The sequence below is a fragment of the Tenrec ecaudatus genome, chromosome 2, assembly GCF_050624435.1.
Source record: "Tenrec ecaudatus isolate mTenEca1 chromosome 2, mTenEca1.hap1, whole genome shotgun sequence".
Taxonomy (NCBI): Eukaryota; Metazoa; Chordata; class Mammalia; order Afrosoricida; family Tenrecidae; genus Tenrec; species Tenrec ecaudatus.
In genome coordinates this window covers 230,521,706-230,546,699 of record NC_134531.1, presented here as the reverse complement: position 1 = coordinate 230,546,699, position 24,994 = coordinate 230,521,706, and positions in this window count along the sequence as shown.

The window sequence follows — 24,994 nt, the reverse complement described above, 5'->3', positions numbered from 1 at the left end:
GTTGTGGAGCTTGCGTGGCTCCTGGCACCACGAGGAAACTGCTAGCCCTGCCATCTGCTTCCTAGAAAAGATGAGATGACTGCTCTTCCTGAGGATGGGATCTACAGGGCCTATGTCCATGGCTGTTTCAGTGGTTAGGAATAAAAGCTTTGGAGTCAGATTAATTGGGTTTGACTCTTGGCTGCCCCTTTGTTAACTTTGTGATATTGGAAAGACAGAGAACTCTTTGCCTGTCAAAGGCTCAATTTTCTTTTGAAAAATGTGGATAATAATATTTATTTTACAGTTGTTCTAAAGATTAAATGAGGTGCTTGGAACATAGAAGGAACTTGAATCATAATTGTTTTTGTTCCTTCTCAATGCCCATGAAAACCTGTTCACAGAAAGTATATCAGCCTGGCTTCAACAAATTCAGGATTTTAAAAGCATAGCATACAAGAAAAACTAAATCAAGGTACATTTTGTATATCAACAAATTGGTTTCTTTGTGGTTTCAAAGTATAGCTTAATAAATATCTAATATTGGCCCACATTCTGACATTCACAGTCAGACAACTACCGTTTATATTTTTGTGGCCTAGGAAGCACTCCTATTCATTGGTAAATAGAGTATTCTGCATGTAGTATGAAAATGCTACTTCCAAGAAGAATTTCAAAGCAAAGATTATTTAGTCTATTACTTCACTATTTTTACTTCTCCAATATGAAAATGAAGCATTGTTGAAGTTATCATTTTTATTACAAGCTGTTTGCATATTTTACAGAAGAGGGCTATGATTTTATGAGGTGATTTCATTGAAAGACTGGGATTTCCACTGCCATAAATAGTTACAGTCTCAGAAACCCACAGCGGTTGACAATGTGTCAGAACTGACTCATTGCAATGAATGAGAAGGTTTTCATTGGTTAATATTTGGAAGTAGACTAGCACTTCTTTCTTCCTCATCTGTCTGTCTGGCAGCTCTACTGAAACTTGTCTATTATGGGTGACCTTGCTGGGATTTGGTATACTGACCGATGGGTAACAGAGCAGCAACCATCATTCCATTGGTCGTTGGTAGGTGCTGTGGAATCATTTCTGATGTATACTAAGCCTGGGTCCAGCGGATGAAACCCCGCTCAATCTTGCTCCATTCTCACAATTGTTGTTTGAGTCCATTGTTGCAGCCACCTGTAAATCCGTCTTACAGAGAGAGTGCCTCTTTTTTGCTGACCCTCCACTAGGCTAAGCATGATGTCCTTTTCTCCAGATATATATTCAAAGTCCATGAGACAAAATCTTGTCCTCCTAACTTCCAAGGAGACTTCTGGCTGAATTTCTTCCAAGCAACAGTCATAGGAAATAAGTATTGTTCCTATGCGTCATGATAAATTGAACTAAACTGATGGTCAGAGAGAAAGGTTTCATAGTTGCTTATGAATGACGGAATTGTTACTGGAACCCAAGTTTATATGCTAATTTGGAAGTCTTCCTTCGCTGCCCTCTGTCTCCCAGCTCCGTGTTTTCCAGGGGACCTTCTTGCTTCAAATATTCTTTCACCTACGATCATAGTACTTGAAATTTATCCAAAGGATATTTATTTCTATGAGTTTTGAAAGGATTTTTTAAATCTCACACTAAAACACAAATGCCGTTGAGGTAAAAGTAAAATGTTTTAGCCAACAATGTAGCAAAATAGTGATGAACCACTGTCCAGAGCGTTCGTAAGAGGCTGTAAGAGAAATGAATATGCTGGGAGAGAATATGAGAGAAATGGGGAAAGCTTATTACTTCGGCTTCTTGAAATGTTGCTTTTTCTTTCTATCTTTGTTATGCCATTTTAAAATCATTTGACTTAAAGAACAAAATATCTCACTAGTGTGGATTTATTTGTGACATATATACTTCAGAAGAGCAGTTGGATATTCCCTTTCATGGTGTCTGCTTTAAAAGTGGTGGGAAGTTGGCTTTGGCGGAAGTTCAGTGGTAAACAGATGGTGCTGGCTTGTGAAAACCACATGAGTCTGGGAATCTGCCCCGTCTCTAACTAGGGAACGGGCACATTTAGTGGCTGGGTGGGTTCCGGTGAAGGCGGCTATTATTTCCGAAGGAAGCATCTTGTTACAAATGTAGGGGTCATGGATGCATATGTAGGCGCTCGTTTATGTGTGTATTTCCATGTGTGTTTGAAGTCTATAAACCATAGTTTGATTCAACTTTTTTTTCCTGGAGACACTGATATTTAAAACAGTGGAACGGGAACATAATTACTTAGCTGGCTGTGCAAGTTAAAGTAGTACTTTCACTTCAAACAGAGGTTTTTAAAAGGAGTCGATTATTTTATATGTAGATAAACACCATGCATATATGTCGTGTTTTCAAATAAATTGTTAGACTCTGTGGTGCAAGGGGGCAGCCCCAGCGGTGCAGTGGTTAAACACTCAGCTACTAGCCAAAAGGTGTGCTGTTCAAACCCACCAGTCGCCCCATGAAAGAATGAAATGGCAGTCTGCTCCCCTAAAGAATACAGCCTTGTTTGAGCATGATAGTGGGACAAGAGGAAAGTAAAAGGAAATAGAGGAAAGAACTAGGTACAAAAGGTATCAATAGAGGTCTAAAGACTGGATTGTACATATGTAAATATATTTATATAAGAGTGTGGGGAAACAGATCTATGTGCATATATTTATAGGTTTAGTATTAAGGCAGCTGATGGACAGTAGGCCTCCACTCAAGCACTTACTCAATGCAAGAACACGTTGTTCTATTAAATTGGCATTCTAGGATGCACACCTTCCTGACATGATTGCTGAAGAAAACTGTGTGCATAAGCAAATGTGGTGAAGAAAGCTGACAGTCCCCGACTATCAAAAGATATAGCATCTGGGTTCTTAAAGGTTTGAAGATAAACAAGTGGTCATCTAGCTGAGAAGCATCAGAGCCCACATGGAAGAAGCACACCAGCCTGTCTTACAACGAGGTATAGAAAGGAACAATTATCATCAAAGAACTGAAAATCATATCAGTGGGTGCCCACCTTCCTGATATGATCACTGAAGACAAACGTGTGCATAAGCAAATGTGGTGAAGAAAGCTGATGATGGCCGGCTATCAAAAGATCTTAGCATCTGGGACCTTAAAATCTCAAAGATAAACAAGTGGCCATCTAGTCCAGAAACAACAAAGCCCACCCACATGAATGAAACACACCAGCTTGTGTGACCACGAACTGTTGAAGGGATCGGGTATCCAGTATCAAGGAGCAAAAAATCATATCATTGTAAATGTGGCTGAGGGCAGAGTGGAGACTCAATGCCCATTAGTAGACAACAGGACAGCCCCTTACTGAAGGGTTGTGGGGAGGAGATGCGCCAGTCAGAGTGCAGGGTAGCAATGATGAAACATATAACTTTCCTCTAGTTCTTAAATGATACCCCCACCCCCACTATCATGATCCCAAATCTGGCTAGACCAGAGGATGTACATAGATACAGATAGCAACTGGAAACACAGGGACTCCAGGACAGATAACTCCTTCAGGATCAGTAGTGAGAGTGGTGATGCCTGGAGGGTGGAGAGAATGTGGGGTAGAAAGGGGGAACTGATTACAAGAATCTAGGTATAGCCTCCTCTCTGGGGGATAGACAGCAGAGAAGAAGGCTGGGGGAGATGTTGGAGAGTGTAACATATGACAAAATAATAATAATTTATGAATGATGAAGGGTTCATGAGGTAGGGGGGAGTGGGGAGGGAGGGGGGAAATGAGCAGCAGATATTAAGGGTTCAAGTAGAAGGCAAATGTTTGGAGAATTATGATGGCAACAAATGTACATATGTTCTTGACACAATGGATGTATGTGTGGATGTGATAAGAATTGTATGAGCCCCCAATAAAATGATAAAAAAAACCAAAACCAGAGTATAGCCTTGGACACTCTGTAAGGCAGTTCTCCTCTGTGCTGTAGGGCTACTGTGAGGAGCACTAGCGGCGAGCCTTGGTCTCACCTTGCTGAGAGAATACTTTTCCCTCTTTTGGATGCTGTTGATACTCTCATGCCATCATCAGTTTGGCTTTTCCTCAAAAGGGAGAGAATGAAATACTGCCTCTGCAGAGCCATGCTCTCAACTGTAGCTATCCTGGAGGCACTGCTACTGTCCCCGTGTCAATCCATCACACTGCAGGTCATCTTCGGTTTCACAGAGCCTCTAGGTCTGGAAGCACAATGTTCTCCAGGGATTAGTTCATTCAGATAAAAAGTTCAAAGTTTGTGAAACAAAGTCTTGTCATCCTTTCATCTAAAGAGCATTCTGACTGTAACTTTTTCCAAAATAACTTTGCTCTTTCTTAAGACAGGCCATGAGATAGTCAGTATTCTTTGCCAACACCACAGTTCAAAGGCATCAGCTCTTTGGTCTTCTTTATTCACTGCCCAGCTTTCACATGTATATGAGTTAGCTGAAAATATCATAACCTAGTCTGCCATGTGCTGTGTTTGTTTCTGAACACTGTAAAGGACTCTTTGTGTAGAGATTTTCCAAATGCCGCCACCCTCCCCCCATTTTTGGCTATTTGTTTTCTTGACTGCTGCTTCCATGGAAAGTGATTATGAATCCAAGTAAAATGAAATCCTTGACAATGGAAATATTTTTCTTCATATATATATATAGACACACACACATACACATTAATGCTGTTAATTGTCAGGTGCCATGAGCGAGTTCCAACTCATATCCCCTCCATGGACAAGAGAATGAAATGCCCCCAGGCCCTGAACCATGCTCACAATTGTTCTGATGTTGGAGCACAATGTGCCAATCCTTCTCCTCAAGGGCCTTCCCCTTTTAGCTGCCCCTCTACTACTTTCCCAAGCTTGTTTGAATGCTCTGTAAACAACTTTATCATTGAAAGCGCTGGGTGCGGTCAGCACTTAATCAGTTAAGGTATGAAAGCACTTACAAATGAATGAGAAAGACCTGCCTATTCAAAATAAAGGAGCATGGGTACACAGTTTAGGGACCCTCATTTACTGTTGGGATACAAGGATACAATTTTGCATGGACAATGAGTTATTTATGGACAATACTCCTTTCAACAGCATCACTGGAGACTGTGCACATGGACTTCCCCAGACAAAATATACAGGAATCAACTTGAGTTTATCTGTGCAAAGATATAATGATTGAAATTATTAAGGATTTCATTTTGCTTGAATCCATAGTCAATGCTCATAGAAGCAGTAGTCAAAACACAACTAAATAAAATGATGCATTAACTTGGGAAAATCTGCTCCACAAGACCTCTGTAAAGTGTTGAACAGCGAGGGTGTCACTTTGAAGGTGTACCGCCCCAAGCCAGGTCATTTTCCATTGCTTCATACAAATGTGAGCATTGGACACGGAATAAGGAAGACCGAAGGATGCTTTTGAATGATGGTGTTGATGAGGAATATTGAAAGTACCATAAGCAAATGTGTCTTGGAATAAATTTAACGAGATGCTCCTTAGCGAGAATGATGAGACTTTATCTCAATTCTTTGTATATGTTTTCAAGCGAGCAGTCCCTTGAAAAGGTCCTGAGGCTTGGGAAAGTAGACGTTGAGTGAACAAGAGGAAGACGCACAAGGGGAAGAACCGATCTCGTGGCTGCAGCAATGGGCTCAAACATCGGACTGACAGCGAGTGCTGCTGATGAGAACAGCGCAGGACCAGACTGTGTTTGCAGTATGGTGGTCAGGATTGCTTTGGCTGAGAACAAACTCTAAGGCACCTTATGTCTGAGGATAGTTAGACCCATACCTATTTTTAATGTGTTTCATTTTCTCTCAGTATATTTCATCTATAGAAGTATCATTATTCTAACCTGCTTGTTTGTGTGTGTTGGACCGACCCTGTGGCTGTGGCAATGGGCTCAACCAAGGAGTCAGTGTGAGCACGGTGCAGGACTAGGTAGGTTTTATTCCATTGACCATAGGCTTGCTGTGAGCGGGAGCCTTACAAGGACAGTTGTGCGTGTGTATTGAAGGGTTAGTTATGAATCCTTGTGGAGCTTTATTTATTTATTTTAATTTAACAGTCACTTGTCTGAACAGGGTGCTATCGAATAACCCAATATTTCCTCGTGATTTTGAAAAGCTGCCATTATCACTCATTCTATTACAAAATATACATGGATCTGGACCGATGTTTTCTCTGTGGAGCTCCTTCTGCTCACTGTTTTAAATACAATAATGAATTTATTATGTTCTGACATACTATTGTGACTCTTTGCAAAACAGAAAATAAAATCATAAAGCTATACTAAACATTAAGAGTGACACAAAAATTCTGGCACAAGAATGACCCTATTATTTTTCATTGTTTTTGTATTTACTTTATGGGTTTTATTATTAATTTTGAGTGAATAAATATTTATACAATTCAAATTGTCCTTTTAACACAGTGATAATTTTTCATGTTTTTGAGTCACCAGAAATCGTATTTAACAATTCCATTTTAATTGCTCTTATAATTGTTTGCTCATATTCTTTTTGAAAGTTAGTATTATTGGCATGTAGAAAGCTATTAGTGTTAAGCATGTATCTTATACTTAACATATTTCTAACCATTCTTATGTGATTTAAAAAAACAGTAGTCATGGGTTTTATAAGAAGTTAATTACCTGCCTGATATATAAATCTTTTTATTTATTTTACAGTTTACAATGTTATGCCTGATACTTATAGCAAATTATTGACTTGAATGCAAATCCTTCTAAATTTATCTATTAATTCATATTACTACCGTGAACTTTTGTACATTAAAGTTCATGGCTTTCAATGTGTTCTGAATAAATAAAATGATCTGTCTTAAGCAAATCTTCTTCAAGAATTAAATGGTAGATGTCAAACTATCAAATAGGCCTCGATTGCTAAAAAGACTAATTTTTCTCACCATGAATGACTGTTTAAATCAGCCAATCATTTTTGGCAAGCTTTGAATTTTTCATAAACCCCACTTCCCTTTCAATCTCTTAATATAACCTCTATTTATATATTCCCCCAAATCAAACAATTCTTAGATTTTTATTCCTGTAACAAATTTACGTGGTCATGCTGAATTTTTAATGTGCAGCTGGATGAAATACGATAATATTTTCACAGGGTTTTCAAAACCTTATCCATAGATGAGTGTCTAAACTTGGTAGTGTTTCTGACTTGGTAGTGTTTATGAGTGTTCCTATGTGAGGCAGTATTATCTCTATTATTTTTGGGTTTTAAGTTTTCTAAGCTGTCATTTTTGTTAACAGAAACTGACTTAGTGTGAAGCAGGGCTTTTAGTAAGTTCCAATTTTTCTGGAATCTGACAGAGGAGATCAGAGTGTTGGAGTGATCGTGAAGACTGACATATTAAATACAATGTGGTCCATTGCCATCACTGAGCAGGACACCCCGGTCTGTCAAAATCTGTTACTCTTACCCATGGAGCCACATGCTGATGCATATAGCAGAGTGACATACCCTTTTGGTATTTATTGGCAGTGTTAAAGGAGCCTTATAACATTGCTCTACTCTGGTCAAATTTGATGTACAAAAGATGCACTTAATATGTAACGCCTATGTTGTCATTGGCCAAGACTGAACCATTTAAAACTGGTTAAAAGCCTTCTTTGAAGATAACCTTTGAATTTCATGGCCACTTGTACATGGATATCTGAGGTCTTTATTTTTGTGTTCAGATATGTGTATTCTTTTCTTTCAAGAAAACCTTTTAATTTGGTACGCAGTGGACTCCCTCAAAATACAGATCACTCTTGGAGGATATCATGGTAGTTACATAATCTTGTGTAAACTACATAAGCTCATGAAATTTGAGGTTATTAAGAGTGAACGGGTGGAATTTAGTCTGTCAATCACTTCACAGCCTGATGATGCCTCCTTGTGGGGGTGGCCTTCTCCTTAGGATTCTGGGAAATTCCTCTCTTTCTCCCTAGAGGTTTGCCACATACTCTTTCTCTGCTTCACCTTCCTGTGGACAAGCCACATGGATTCAAACTGATGGCATTCAGAGCCGTGGAGATGCATCCACCGCCATTAGATCCACAGCACTTTGCACCCACTGGCCTATGAACTTCATCCATCTGGCATCATTGCATGTGCTGTGTGAGTATAAAGAGGAATGTATGGACTAGTAGAGCCATAAAAGAATAGCCTGACGAAACTGTCATCCTCAGGACTCTGGGATTCCTGAGCACAGAATCTAGGAGGCAGAAAGCTATGATAACACCAGTCGTGGCATTGCAATGAGGTGATCAATCCCCCCTGTCCCAACTCCCCCCCACCCCCCCCCCCACACACAGTCACTGTACAGTCAGAAGAAAGCATTTGGATTTCAGGTTCATGGGGCAAGTAAATTGGGATCCCTTTGGACAGGAAGTTTACTGGTGCTGAGGAGTACCTCCAGGCACTTAATTGGGGAAGGTGGATTTGCTCACACATGGAGTCATGCCTTCAGGTTGAGGTTTATGTCAGAGTGACATGCTCTTTGGACATATATTGGCAATACGAAAGGAGCTTTGCACAACTGCCTGAGCAGGTCAGAGGATAAGGGACCATGTGACCGAGAGGCTAAGTACTACAGAAAGTGTGTCTGTGAGCATGATGAGGAGAGGTGTTCCTGATTAGATGTGATTCTGATATGTAACCCGTTAACTTCCTTAATAAACTCCATAACCATAAGAATTGTCTGTGAACTCTGTGATGCCACTGGAACATGTTATCAATCCTAGCAGTGAAACAGCGTGCCCAGGGCAGATAGTTGGTGTAAAATTGGTAAAGAAGGTTGGAAGGTGGATGCGCATATGACACCCATCTCTTAAGAATGGACTTCGAAATTTTGAGTTTTAATTTTCTTCTCCTCCATGTAGTCAGAAGAGTCCAGGCATTATCCTCACGTCATTCTTACAAATGGTGTTTTCTTATCGATAAGATCCACAGAAGTAATACATTATTTTGACTCTCAGACTAGGAAAACCTGCTGAAACTTGCCGTGACTACAGAAGTAGTAGCTTTGATGGTACTACCCTAAAAGAAACAAAGCAAAGAGCAAACAAAAGAGTGACAGCTGAATGTATTGTCTGAACTCCAGGCAAGAGCCATTGCTTTCTAAAAGCTGGGACACCTGACCAGGGGTCTTAGAGCTATTGAGGAGGACCTGGGAGTTCACTGAGAAGGGGAGCCAATTGCTGTCAGGAACCTCACCCACCAAGTAATGTTATTGAGATTCCTTTTCGAAAGTTTCTTGAGGGTGAAATTATACTTTGGTTGGCAGGAAAGATAAGCAGTTCATCTTGAAAGGTTGATGTCCCATATACTGGGACTCCTCTTGAATGTAATTTCATATGTTGTTATTAGGGGCTGTGATAGTTACATCATTTAGCGTTAATTTTAGGATAAACAGTGTAGGAGTGTAGTGTAGTCTGTCAATCAGGTCATAGCCAATGAGGCCTCTGTGTGGGCATGGCCTTCTCATAAGGATTCCAGAAACTCCTATTTCCTCCCTGTAGGTGGGAGACACTCTCTCAGCTCACTCCATTGGAGACTCTACTGACAAGGCTGACTCCCTGGGAGACACATGCCTGAGGAGAAGCCACATGGACCTACCCCGATACAGCCCTGAGAACTGGAGAAGCCTGTGGAGACCTCTGCCAGCACTGAGATGCTTACAACACTACTGGATCCATGAGACTTCCCACCCACTGATCTGTGATCTTCCTGCATTTTGCCATCATTGCATGTGTTTCCTGGGTCTGAAGAGGGCTTTATGAATTGATATAGGACATGTGGATTAATACCAGACTTATGCACTTGACCTGGACTGGGCTGGGATATTAAAGGATTTTAAATCAAGAAAGGTGTGTACCAGGGTTATATTCTATCCTGTTGTATTTGTATTCTGTCCCATATGCTGTGCAAATCACCAGATTTATATGAGGAAGAATTCAGGATCAGAATGGGAGTAAATGTTATTGACAAGCTTTGATATGCAGAGGACATGACCTTGCTTGCTTAACGTGAGGAAGACTTGAAGCACTTGCTGATGAAGGGCAAGGGTTGCAGCCTTCAGTATGGATGACAACTTAATGTAAGTAATACCAAATCCTTCTAAATGCACCAATAGGTGACAGCATGATAAATGAAGATTGAAGTTGTCAAGGATTTTGTCTTGCTTGGGTGCACAATCAGTGCTCATGGAAGCGGTACTCGATAAATCAAAAGACAAGATGCATCTTTCACAACATATGAAGTGATTGAAATCATAGTGACTGAAGTTATCAAAGTGACATCTCCACTCTTTAACATTTTAATAGCTTTTCCCACTGCAATATGTCTTTAGATTTTTTAATTGCTACTTTCATTGTAAATCTGAACAAAATGAAATCCTTGACAACTTTTTTCCTCCTTTTTGATTATCATTATCTCTTTCCACCGATGTAATTGATTTGACTCATCTATTCCATCTGGTGTTGCAGAATTCTGAAGAAGTCATTGCTCTTACAAAATTCTATCGTGTGATTTTCACGTTTGTTTCTATCACTAAGGCCATATTTTGCAACTAATGATCCTTCTGTGTTGTTTCCAACTTTCACATTCCCTGAATCTTGATTCCATGTTTGATCAATTTCATGTTGAAGAAGTTCGTAGAATTTCCCCATCATTTAAGGTAGCTGTTTGCTCATACATTTGAATAATAGTCACATTAATAATCCCATGGACTTGCGGATATCATCCCATCACAGATAGCAGTGTACTCTAAGATAGACCTTAAAAAGTTCTTTATGGTAATGAATGTGACACACATAGTCCCTCTTCAGTTTGTCTTTCCAGGAATATTACTATCTGATCTTAAAGGGCCCAAACTGATGTATTTAGATCAGTATGGATCTTTATGCACTCTATTTCTATTTTGAAGACATTCACATAGAATTTTCCTAGATTCATAGGCAGTGTGTCCTTTGTTTTATTACTGATGGATGTTGCAACTATTGATTCTCATTTGGAGGTATGCACCATCAGCAAATGAGGGCCCCAATATTTGCTCTAGCTACATCAAGGTCAATTCTACTTTAAGGATGCAACCCTTCCCCACTTAGAGTGTCTTCTGATCTGAGGGCCTTATCTTCTTACACAGTACCAGACAACCTTTGATGGCTATTCATGTTTTAGGAGCTCTGGGTGGCCTGTGGGATAAGATATGGCTGCTGACAGCAAGATTGGCCATTCAAGCCCACTGTTGGCACAGGAGAAGAAAGATGAGGTTGTCTTCATCCGTGAATATGCAAGATGTCAGAAACCCTACACAGGATTGCTATGAGTCAGAATCAACTCAGTGGTAATGGGTTTTGTTTTGTAATTTCTCAGAAGAATCACTCAATCACTTACTCCAGACCATAACTGTTTACAGACGTACACAGCTCCTTATCTCTGAAAGCTGCTGGTGGTTTTGAACTTTGGACCTTTCAGATCATAGTCCAACATGTAACCACTACACCACCGGACTCCTTAGTTCAGAAGTAGTGTCTAGTATTTCTTCCTATCACTCTTTGTCCGGAAGCTCTGCTGCAATGATGGGTGACCTTGCTGGGCCTTGAAATATTGGTGGCATAGCTTACAGCGTTATCGCATCATGAAAACCAGCACAGACAAACTGACGGACAAGGGGTGAGGCAAATCATTAAAAGGAGGTAAAATGGAGTTCCAAATCACTGTGACACTTGTCACTGTAATTTATTTAGCTCACTGCCATCAAATTGATTCAAACTCATTACGACATTACGGGGCAAAGTAGAACTCCCATAAAGTTTCCATGGGTTCAGATATTCCTGGAAATAGATGTCACTTCTCTCTGCTGCAGAGCAGCTGGTAAGTTTGAATTAGCAAACTGTTGGTCAGTAGATGAAGGCAGAAACCACTGAGCTACCAAGTCTCCTTTTTCTTTTACTTAAGAAATGTAAGTTGGCTATGGGAGATTTTAAGGACATAGAGGCAACTCTTCCATCAGGTCAGAATTCTTCAATCCTATGTGCATTGTGGGTAACATGAGAAAATAAGACAGGAGAACATTAAACGTGAAGTCCACCACTTGGAACATATCTCCTGTGTTCGTTGCTATGTTGCAACCATAAAATGATCCCCAGCATTTGGGTTGCATGTCTTACCTATTTGCTTCTTTGATTTTGTGAAAGCACACATTTTCATTATATATATATATATATATATATATATATATATATATATATATATCACAGACCATTTGTGAATTTGTGAATGAAATAGGGAATAAGACAAATAATGAAACATCTATATCAAAAGCATCAGTATTCCTGTGACCTGAGTTTCTGAAAAAATATCAGTAAAGAAAGCCCCATCCTTGAATTCTTGTGAAGCTTATTCAATTTCCTTTGCCTCATTATTTTATATGTAGATATACATTAATGGTTTCAATTTCCTAGGTTTTTTTTTAATGAGCGTGGTTTCCTTCATTAATTAACTTTGAGAAATACTCCTCTAAGGCCTTCTATTTATTTTTATATTAAATTTTATTCCTCAATAGTCATCTGCACTCACCATGCAGAGCAATTGCTATCGGTGGTCCACCAGATTCTCATTGTCTTTACTTCCTCAGTGTAAAGCATGCACCTGGGAACCCTTCAATACCAGTACTTACGTAATTGTTCTTAAGAGCCTTTCCCTCAGGTTGACACCCATAAATATCCACTGAGGACCAGACATGTAGTTTTCAAGCAATGACTTATTTAACTTGGTGCATACATACTGTGACCCTGCCACTTCTCAGGTATACTACTATAACACGAGTTACACATTGGAATCCAAAGATTTTCCAATAGAATTAAGACCTATTCTTCTCCTTAAAATAATGTATGACCCATTGTTAGCTACTGTGATAGTTACATAATCTGTTGTCAATTTGAGACTGAAGGGTGAAGGGGTTGCGTTTAACCTGTCAATCAGGTTGCAGCTTGATGAATGACCTCATTTGGAGGAGCTAAGGAGATAAAGAGCTGGCTGGAGGCAGGACACATGCACACTCGCCGAGTGACATTCTTGTTGACCAGCCACATGGAGACAGACTGATGGCAGCCAGAGCCTTGGAGCTGGAGGAGCCACATGGAGACCCAAGCCAGTGCTGAGCTGCTTCCACTGCCACTGGATCCACAAGACTTTCTACCCACTGGCCAGGAATCACTGCATATGTTTCATCATTGCAGGTGGTTTGTACATCTGAAGAGAAATTTATATATTGGCATCAGGTATATGGGCTAATATCAGACTTAATGCCTTGATCTCCACTGGTCTGGGATGTTTTCTCAATATTCAGTTACTCTTGCACATAAAGCTCTAATACACATGAGTGTCTATGAATTTATTTTTCTAGTCTACCCAGACTAACAAAGCTAGCTTCTCTTTTTGTCTCAATCCCAACTCTCTACTTGTTCTTTAATGACTTGCATAAAAGTTCTTGTCTCAGAATCTGCTTTTGAGGAACCCAAACCATAATACCCTATTTTTAGAATATTTATGTTTGATTTTTCATAATCATCTTTGTAAGATTATATAGTGTTGTGCTTATCTAATTTAGCACATTTGAATCAGTAATCAATTGTAAATATATGCCAATTTACACAAGAAAGCTGGTTTGTTTAGTACATGTTATTGAGAATACTCCTTTAATGAAAGAAACTAAAACTCCATGTGAAAGAACTAAACAGAAAAGGAACCTATCTGATGTTATTAGAACAATAGTAAGAGATTATCTTTATGACTGAGGGAGAAGAAAACATTTCTTAAAACATTAAAGGCAAAATTTTTAAAAGTTATTCATAGGTGTTTTATTATTTTTTATGTTCAATTTTTTTATTAATAAATCTTTTTATTGGGGCTCATACAACTCTTATCACAATCCACACATACATCAATTGAGCAAAGCACCCTTTTTATACATTGATTGCACTCGTCATTCTCAAAATTCACCTTCCACTTGAGTTCCTGGAATCAGCTCGGTTTTCCTTTTTCCCCCCTCCCTCTCCCCGCTTCCCCCTCCCCCCTGGTCCCTTAATAGTTTATAAATAATTATTACATCTTATCTTACACTGCCCGGCGTCTCCCCTCACCCACCTTCCCATTGCCCATCTCCCAAAGAGGAGGTTACACATAGATCTCCAAGAGTGGTTCTCCCTTTCTACACCCCCTTCCCTCCTGGTGTCACCACTCCTACCGCGGGTGTTGAGGGGTTCTTCCGTCCTAGATTCCCCGTGTTTCCAGATCCCTACTGCACCGCTGTACATCCTCTGGCATAACCAGGTCCACAAGGCAAGGTAGAATTGGGGTCATGATAATTGGGAGGGGAGGGAGCGTTCAAGAACTAGAAGAAGGTTTTAGTCTCATTGTTGCTACACTAAACCCTGAGTGACTCATCTCCTTCCCACTACCCCTCTGGAAGGGATGTCCAGCTGTCTACAGATGGGCATTGGGTCCCCATCACGCACTCCCCCTCATTCACGGTGATGTGATTCCCACACCACCCACCCCCGCCCCGCCTTTGTTGTTTGAGACCTGGTCTCCTCTGCCCTTCACGATCACCCATGTTGGTGTGTTGCTTCCGTGTGGGCTTTGTTGCTTCTGGGATAGATGGCCGCTTGTTTGCTTTCAAGCTAAAGGCAAAATTAATGACAATGCGATGACTTTAAAATCATTTCCCCCAAAGAACACCATAGACAATGTTAATAAATGTTGCCAGACAATGTTGTCCAGAATGGGCAACACTATCTGTGATATCTAAAACTAAGAAGGGCTTAGAAAAAATAAAATTCATCAAAATTAATGCTATCAAAAAGAATAGGAAACAGGCAATATTTATGAACAGGAAATAAAATTATAAAATATTACTGTCATATGGTAAGATGTACAGAGTACTTATCTCAAAACTCTAATTAAAGTAATAATAGAATATAAATTTGTATATCTTGGCTAGACAAAAACTACAAATCATGATACTGGAAAGTGTTCGTGTGAATATGGAATCTATCTGTTCCGAAGGGCTAGTCTAAGCTATGAAGATAATCCAGAATCTTGGTGGCTAAACACCCTTGATGTTTGACTAACTCATGCTACATATACACTAGGGGGTCAAGGGTCGTCCTCGGTGCACTGCACTCAGGAACTCAGGATGAAGGAGCACCACAAATTGAACAGTATTGCTCACCAGTGGGGAAAAGAGAGCTCCGGCAGTCAGAAGAGGAAGAAGGGAGGATAAGGTGGGGGTGGAACAATATTTTGGCAAATCAGTGACACATGATATGTCTGCCCATTATTCATTAGCAGGAATAAGCCCATGTCCTCCAGTCACATGGGATGAAAGCATCTTACATGGATCTCTGGTGGACGTAAAAGTTGCTATAGCCATTGCACAGAGTAATCAAGCAACACGTATCATCAAAGTCTATATATGAATGTACTTGAGCACCATTCCCTTCCGCATGGTAGTGATTTTAAGATATTTCTTTCTGAGGATAAACATCCCTTAATGTGTCTTGTTAAGGCTGCTACAGGATTCTCAGCTTTGTGTTTTAGAATGTCCTTCATTGCTTTCCCCAAATTCATACTAACTGCTGTTGAATTGATTTCAACTCATGGTGGGACTATATGTGCAGAGTAGGAATATAATTGATAGACTTTCCAACAATGTGACCTTTTGGAAGCAATTATTTTTCTGGGCTTTTCTTTCAAGGTGGTTCTGAGAGGGTTTGAATCTGAACCTTTCGTTCAAACTTTTGTGTCCTCCAGGGATATCTTCATTGCTATTTCAAATCAAAACCAAACTCATTGATGCTAAATCAATTCCAACTCACAACATCCTTATTGGGCAAAGAATTGCCCTGTATGGTTTCCAGTGCCGTGATCTTTACAGGAGCAAGTTGACAGCCTTGGGTGCAAAGCGATCCTGTGTTGCGCTGTGACCCTCTGAAAGGTTAGCAATTTGAATCTACCATCTGCTCCATGGGAAGGGGGGATATGGTGCTTTCTCTTCCTATCAAAAGTTACAGTCTTGGAAACGCACAGGGACAGTTCTACCCTGTCCTATAAGGTCTATGTGTTGGCAGTGAGGTTTTGGGTACTTTCTGTACTCTCTTAAAAGTTGAAAAGAATTCTGCATTAACACCTCCAATACCACATGAACAGGGACCCTGGGACTTCCCCGTTCTTTTCCAGTGCTCAAATGGACACACCCTTGGCTGCGGTACCACAGGTCCGAGGGTCACCTTCAGTTGAAATGCACTCAGCGACAGCGGGTTCAATGCTTTGTTTTAAAAGAAGACCTTTCTTAAAGAAACCATCTTGGTTTTTTTCATGGCTAAGTTTTAAAAAGACACCAGATTCTTCATTATGAGCAACAAAAATTTATTGAAAACTAACCAAATCATTCATATAGCTGTTTCCTTAGAAAATCTGACCAATGCTAAGCTGTCTACTTTGGTTTGAGAAGTGGATCTTCTTGCTTGTCTGGAATCACTCTTTATGAAGCCAGAGAGGTCACTCTTGCTTAGGCTCTCTGTGTCCTCGATGCTGTTTTTGGTGCTTCATGAGTTCCTCCTCTTTTTTTCCTCTGCATAATTCCCATCCACTCTGTGGTTCATTTGGATCTCATTCCAATGTGCCTCTTGAAGGATGGTTTGCTTAAATTACTGGTGGGGAGAAGACAGAGCTGAAGAGGAAATGCTTTCTCGAGTGGATCTTTTCCGTTGCTATTCAGAGCAACAGTTGCTCTACGTCCTTACGGTTGTGATCCAGAGCAAAACACATGTGTGACATGGGCGCACAGGTATTCAGTGAGCCTTTGACTTATACTCTTCTGGAGACTGCTGTGCAGCTCTAGGAATTTATCCCTGTGGAATCACAGATTATCTCTCTGGTTCATAATTAAACTGAAAAATTAGGCTTTGGAAAAGTCATAAAAGTATGAGTAAACTTGACATCTTCCTGAGTGATATATTTTACACCCACCCCCAAATCTGAAATTCATTTACTAAAGTTCTTTTCTGTTCCCTGAACTTTTCTGCTCTCTCTTTTTAGTTTTGGATCATCCTTTGTCATCCTGGTTATCAGTTCATCACAACCGTAAATCTTTAGTGTTTATTGTACAATAGCAAGGTTCCTAGAAGAATCTCTGGGATATTATAATTGCTCAATAAATTTATGTTTATTGAATGAACAAATAAATAAATAATAGTCTGGCTTTATAAATTAGAATGCACTGGAGTTCTGTGTCTCCACAATATAAATAAGCAATTGGAATGGGTAAACTTGTAATTTTGAAGTCTAGAAACAATTTCAAACGATGATGCCAGGAGCCTTCCTCCAGAGTCTATTGGTCAGCAAGAGTGAGTTCTTTATCAAAAAGCAGACGAGATGTTTCAGCCCATATAACAGTTCAAAAACACATTTCTCCCTCAAACACAGGCTCAATCAAGTCAGGAAGTTATTTATCTTTTCATACATAAAATTAGACACCTGTGCATTTAACACTGCAATGCAAAATGTGTGTGTATATCTGTGTGTGTGTGTAAACAAAGGTGATGGAAAAGAATGTGACTTTGGGAAGTTACCAGTTTGCCAGCACCTAACAGGCCCTGCTAAGTGGAGACACATGATCATGTTCAATCCGACTAATGAGCCAACTTCTTCTCGTACCTTAACCACTTCCCTAATTGCATTTTGAGACCTTTGTATTTCAGCAGAGACCCAGGATATCCATGCCTACTTTCAGAATATGGATCCTAATCCCATGAAAATAGAGAAATTTTAGTTGCTAATTCTTGCCTACTATGATGAAGGCTGGACAAATGTTTTAAAGTAAATACAGTTTGATCTTTTTCTTTTTCTTGAGAAGCCGAGAGGAACTCTAGTACAGTGGTTAGGTACTTGGCTGCTAACTGAAAAGTGGGTAGTTCGAGTCCGCCAGTTGCTCCCTGGGTGTAAGAGGTGGCAGCGTGCTTCTGTAAATACGACAGCCTTGAAAGTCCTATGTGCAGTTCTCATATGTCCTGTAGACCCACCGAGTCAGAATGGACCCAACAACAACGGGTACTGGGAGTCAATCACAAGGTAGGAGGGGAACCCCCGTAGTAGACTGACCTGAACAAACCCCCAGCCTCACCACCAAAGTAAAAGACAAAGGGTAACATTGTGGCAATCGTTCCCATAATGAAATTCTATCACAAAATGTATTTTCTTGGAGATGTTGTTGTTGTTAGCTGCTGTCAAATTGGTATCCAACTTGTGGTGACCCCATTCAGAGGACCAAATATTTTCATGTATAGGTCAACAAAATGGTGCCCATGGTAGATTGTTGCGATTTATTGGGCTTTTTATTGGCTAATATTAAGAAGTAGATAAACAGGCCTTTCCCCCCACCTAATTCATTTCAGTCTGAAAGCTCCACTGAAAAAAGTGTAGCCTCATAGTGACATATATGTCTCCAGTGATAGATGGATACTGGCTGCTCACAAGCCACATTGATGAGATTGTGAGCCTTATTCTTACTCCTGGAAGCCCTCATTCTACCACAGAGCCACCGCTGTCTCCATCCCTCTGAGAAAGACTAAACTTTAAAACCATGATTGCAAAGATAATAAATAAAACACCAAAAATGCAGTCGTTGAGGAAAGAATTTTCCAATAAACCTGAGTGGAATCCATTGACATTCCAACAGTTTACCTTTTCCTCATTAAAGCCTAGGGAAGAAGAACTAAAGCAATGTTCAGCAATGAAATCAGATGAAGAGGCATTGTTTATGGAATTTTTTTCCTTTCCTGGTATTGTTGCCTTCCCACATCCTATTGTGGCTCTTCTCAAACTTCATTTTGGTTATTCAGAGCAAGGAAACATATTTAGGGACACGTTAGCCTGCTCTAGAGACAGCTGCCCTAACATTTGGGGCGTCTGTGAGAAGGAATGCCTTACCGCAAGCAATTCCTATTGGAACGCACACAAGACAACATCTCAGAAGATCCCTCTTCTCTTCTAAGTGTAATGATACACCTAGCTTACAAAGAGAGGGCTCACTTAATGAATGCTTGAGATGAGCCTCTAGTCATCTGGCTAGGAAAAAAAGTTTGTATTTCAGAGCATAATACGTAGTTGCCTGTATTTGTAATCAAACAATTTTTATATTCATTTTTTATTGAACTACATATTAAATGGCAACCTTAATCTGTAATTATACCAAAAGTGGACATAATATGGTACCTGTAGAATCAAGGGTAAACCACAAAGTCAAAGAGCAACCACAGAACCACTCTCTCAGTCCAAGACTGGAGACTTTGTACAACCAAATGTGCAGATTTGTTTATTTTCCTTTTGAAAGAGGCTATAAATTTTGTTTTGCTTTGTTAACTTTTATAAGGATTCATTCTCATTTCCCTTCAAATAACTATGGTTGTTTAAACAAAATCATATATATATGTATACACACACACCAGGATATATAAAAGAACAGCTACAAATGAATTAACAGGTATCTATTTACATAGGAAGAAATTTAATTTTAATCATCCTATTTGTTTAAATAAATTGAAAAGCAGAAGTTACCAAACTCAATTTCCCTTTGCTGGGTTCAGTCATCCAAACATTTGTTGTTGATTTTTTTCATTGATTTAATGTTTTAGGATTAAATAGCTTTCAATGTGCTAAAACCAATCATCTAAACTATTAGGAACCAGTTAACTGTTCTAAATCACTGTATTTTTACATAAATGACCTGCACCTTTTACATTTGGTTCCGGACACTTCTTCCTCTGGAAGTAGCTTCTCAGAACATAAACTCACTTAGAGAATACTTCCAAGGGGAAGGGAGCAGTTGGCAAAAAAAACAACAACATAGAAAACCCATGATATTTGTACATAAATTCAGTAATATAATGCAATTTGTTATTTTTGTGGTGTGTATTGTCAGTCATTAAAGATTGTGTTAATTGAGATGTTCATTCTAATATTATAATATGCAATAAGATATTTTAAGAGAAAAGGTTGTTACCCAAATTTCAAGATATTTTATTTTTTCCTAGATGAAAAATATGCTTTTTTAAACTATTCACTAAAAAACAATAAAATAAAATAGAGTTCCAATGATCACAATATATATGATTTCACATCTATAGCACAATACAACTTCCCCTCAGGACTAGTATTATAAAATCACAGTATGCGATTCTAAAAAATGTCTTGCTTTTAACATAATAGAAAAATTTAAGTTAAATCAAATTTTATTTAAATTAAAAGAGTTGCCTGAAGGAGCATTCATTCTTCATCTATTAACATTAACACTTTTATAATAAAAATTAATTCATAAAATTTAAGAATGCAACATGCAAAACTGAAATAACATTTTTGTGAACAGGGGGGCCAAAACTTACAATTCCAAATTAAATAGTTTCTTGTCATTTTCTCTTGTTGAAAACATTTCAACTGTGAAATTAACAAGTTTGGGACAAAATTAGGCTGCATATACAATGGAACCAAATATACTTAGAGAAACCGTCGGTTTTTTCCTTAAAATCCACTAAGACACTAATAAAAAGGATGATGGAGCAACAGAAAAAAGCAAATATTCTCTAACTGTTCATGTTTCTATTGTATATAATACATAAAACTTTTGGTAGTTAGAGGGATGATTAATTAAAATACACCATCTCTACCTCGGAGGAAAACACGCCACTGTAAAGAAGACAACTACACAGCTTTGCAGCGGCATCTGTCTAGCGCTACATGAGAACAACTTTAAAAACTGCTTTGGTTGGAAGCAGTTGTAGGTAAAATACCTCAGATCAACTGCAGATTCAGGTCCAGATTAAAATAATAAGGAGAATATCACAAAAATGTAAGTCACACATATTTTTGGCTTCCCAGGGCATGTAAAAAGTTATGTTCATCCGATTCAGGAGTCCATGAAATGAACATACAGCTTTATAGTTGCTCAAAACAGGGTTGCCATAAACCTTCAATTTATAAAACATACAGTATCTAAAAAATACAGGGCAATAAAATGAAACATGCCTGTAATTGTGATCACTAGATAGCAGGATTATAATATTAATGTCGTGGAATTTAAGGTAGGAGTCTCTTACTTTCTAAAATATTGTTATATGATCTATGTAATGCAGAACAAACACAATCAAAAGTAGTATACTGTGCTTGACATTCTAAACCCAAATTAACGCTGTTTACTGTGTTCTTTGTACAGGCAATTGTACTCAGAGACACTTAAGAGACTAAGAACAAACAGGAGTTGAAGAGTCTTCTTTCAAAAGCTCTCTATCCTCATTCCCACCTCTCTTTATCCAGTCTATTACTCAGAATATTTCAGGTTATTCTGGGATAATAAACATGCCCAATATTTCAAAGGTTTATCATATCAAAATATGTCTCATTCAGATGGCTCATGATGAGGGTCTGTTGGCTCTGCTCCTTCTAGCATTTACAGACTCAATACAAATAAAACTCACTGGCGATGAGTGGACATCCACGCATAGTGACCCTGTAGGCTAGGGTAGAACTGCCCCCAAGAGTTTCCAAGATTCTAACTTTTTATGGGACTAGAAAGCCCCACCTTCTTCTGAGGAAGTGGTAGTGTCAAGCAGCTGATCTTGTGCTTAGCGGCAAGTACGTAGCTACTGTGTCAGCAGGACTTGATACTAGGTGTCATTATGCTGATCTTGACCCCTATCTTTCAGAAAGCTTCAATGGTGTGACCTTTTGGAAGCAGATCCCACCTTTCTTCAGCGAACCTCACAGTAAATTCAAATCCTTAACAATTTTCTAGCTGAGTGCTTATTATAATATCTTAGAATCTACATATGGCCTGCAAATTCACTAGCGAAGGAAAAGAGGGAAAATGGCCAGTTCCAAATAAGTTAGACCAGAATTTACACATACCAGTTGGAGAACTTCTACTCCATGTCAAGAGGGTCTGGCAAATATTGGGAAAAGTTATGAAATATTAGTTGATCTCTACCACATTCAGATAAAATGATAATTATGATGAATTTTTCTTTGCTACAGAGAACAAAACAGGCAGGGAAAGTGACACAAATTCATTTTCTACAAGACCTAGGCAAATGGTCAGAGAATAGAAGTCATTCTCATAGAATTATAGTGGCTAATTTTGGGTATCAATTTGGTTAGACTTTGGTTCTCAGTTGTCCAAGTGCATGAAGAAGTTTTGTATGATTAGATAATGGGCCTTGTGTAATGTAATGTAATGTAATGTAATATAATGATCGCCTTCCATAATTTAATGTAATGTAGTCAATTAAACCTTTAAGGTCATACTACTATGGTGGACCCTGTACCTGATTATTTCTGAGTTATAAAAACACAAGTATAGATGTAGAGACACAAACACAGGGAAAGAGTGGTGATAGGTGAAGGACCGAAGGAATGCCAGGCACCAGAAGCTAGGAGAGAGGCTCACAGAAGCTACAGCCAGACAGGAGACCCTGAGTTTTACTTTTGGGCTTCAGAACTGAAAAAATAAACATCTGCTCTTTAAAGCCACTCAGTTGTGGCATCTGTATTGCAGCATCACTTGTGTTTTAGGATTCAAATAGTACTCCAAATTTGAAACATAATTAAGGAGAAAGTTTATGAAGTCTTAAACAGGAAATGACAAGGCAGAAACAAAGTCATATCATCCAGAGGAGGGAAACCATTAGCACCAAGTCCTAATGTCATCCAGTGGTTTATAGAGAATTGGAACTTACACAGGACATGAGAGAGGAAAGGGTCACAGAACCGTGACTGGCAGTAGATCAGTACATCACAGGTTCAGGCCGGACATGGAAATGGGCCCATGATGGGGACAGGTAATTGTACAAGATAGAGCAATTTACAAGACTGGTCCCGAGCCTTTGGGACAAAGCGGTCAGGACATAAGTCATGGCTATGCAACCCCAGTATAGCCTCTCCAACAGGGACACAGCCAGTCAAACCCTTAGCGGAGACTGTCCCTCCCTAGACCGGGTAAGGGGGTGGAAGTACGTTCTAATATACACTGTCTGAAGGCTACATTGTTGACTTTTCTGCTTCATGCTCGGAGGGAATCCAGTGGAAGCCTAATCCATGTGGAGACTGCAAACAAGTTTTAGGATTTCACTATGATCTGTAGTCTTTTGTAAACCTACAATTCAGAATTTAAGTACTAATATACCAGGGAGCTAAGATACTTTTAACGCTGATATGTCAGTTATCTCATCTTTCTATTCTTAATCTCCTTATGAGAGAGTGCTGTAGGGGTTATGCATTGTGCTGCTAACCTGAGGCGCAGCAGTTCAAGACCATCAGCTGGTGTGACTCCCATAAAGAGTTACAGTCTCAGAAACCCACAGGGGTAGTTTAACTCTGATTTATAGGGTTGTTATGAGTCAATGTTGACTTGATGGCAGTGATGAGGTATAAATATTTTTATAATCCAAAATCACACTTCCTTCATAATATCTTATGTAAAATGATTGTAAAATGACAGCATCTGACTTCCTCTAACTTCTCACAGAGCAAGGAAGAGAATCACCATCAGCAACAGCCAAGGCTGATTCTTCTGGGGCAGAGGTCGGAAATAACTTTGCCCTCCAAACTTTTGACCAGTTCTGACACCAATTATCCATCCCATGGCACCCTACTTCTTGGCTAGGACTGATCATTTGTTCCAATGAACAAACAGAATGTATAGAGACTCGTTAAAGTTATGGGGATTATTAAGAAAGTAACAATTCAAGATCAGAAATGCTCAGGATTAAGCTCTTTTGATCAGGATCGCCTTCTCTCAGCCACATTATGTATGTCTCTCGGATCCCCAGCCTGGTCCCCGCAACTTGGGCAAGTGTTACAAATCTCTCTTAGCTCTGTCAGTGAATGCTCAAAGGTGCCCCACACCATGAGCAGCCTTGCTGCCTGAAGGTACTCATGCCAGTGCTCTGGAGGGTAGAAAACCTGCCATTGAGCTCAGGGTTATGTTGTTCCCGGTGGCACTGCTTCTCTGCCACTGCTGCTGCCTTTCTGTCTCTGGTATCACAGCTCTGCCTCCTGGATTGGGGAAGTCCAGTGCCGGGATCACCAGTCCAAAAGACACAGACCACTCCCGAGTCTCTTCCCTGGTGGCAATGAAGCCTGCTCTTTCCACCTCTGAAATGGCTCATTCCATTTGGATAGCAAAAGTGATTGATCTTCACACACATTGTTTGCCTGCTCCTACCCCAGCAGGGTGCTGTCTGCCTCATTTACATTTTTAGCAAGTTAGTCCACCCCCTTGGTGGGCCACAAGTATCTAACATTTGTAAAGGGTCACCCAGTCATACACAAATGATAACTAGAAGAGCCATATTCAGTCATTTACAACACTGTGCCTGAGAATGGTTTGGATAACACAGCCAAATTCCTGATGGTCTCTGCCTTCCTTGTGAGGGTGTCCTCACTTCTTAATCGCTTCTTGCTGCTTAGACGCCACTCTTTTCCTGATGCTAGGGCACAGTCGCTTCTTGCTTCACATTGCAGCTGCCATCCAAACCTTCATTCCTTCTCCCTGACACACTCAGCTATAAGCCCGAAGCTTGAACCCCACCACACTGTGCCCTCCTTGTGAAAATACTGACTGATCCTGAGACGCAGGCACTCACTTTCCTGAGATGTTAGGACCTGGATGAAAGTCGGTCTCTCTGGACTACTGTGCAGACATTCCTCTCCACTTTCCACTTCCTTTCCAGGGACTTGTCCTCAGCCCATTTTAGTCACTCCTTCACATTATGCTGATTTTGATATTAACATTAAACAGCACTCCGCAGCGTAAAACCCTCAGGCTATCACTGGCTGCCAATAAATCTCCTTATTCTAGTCTGATTTCAACAATCTTTCTACCCTGCACAGGCTCACAGGCATTCATCGCACCAGTTCTTAATTGCTCCATGCTCCC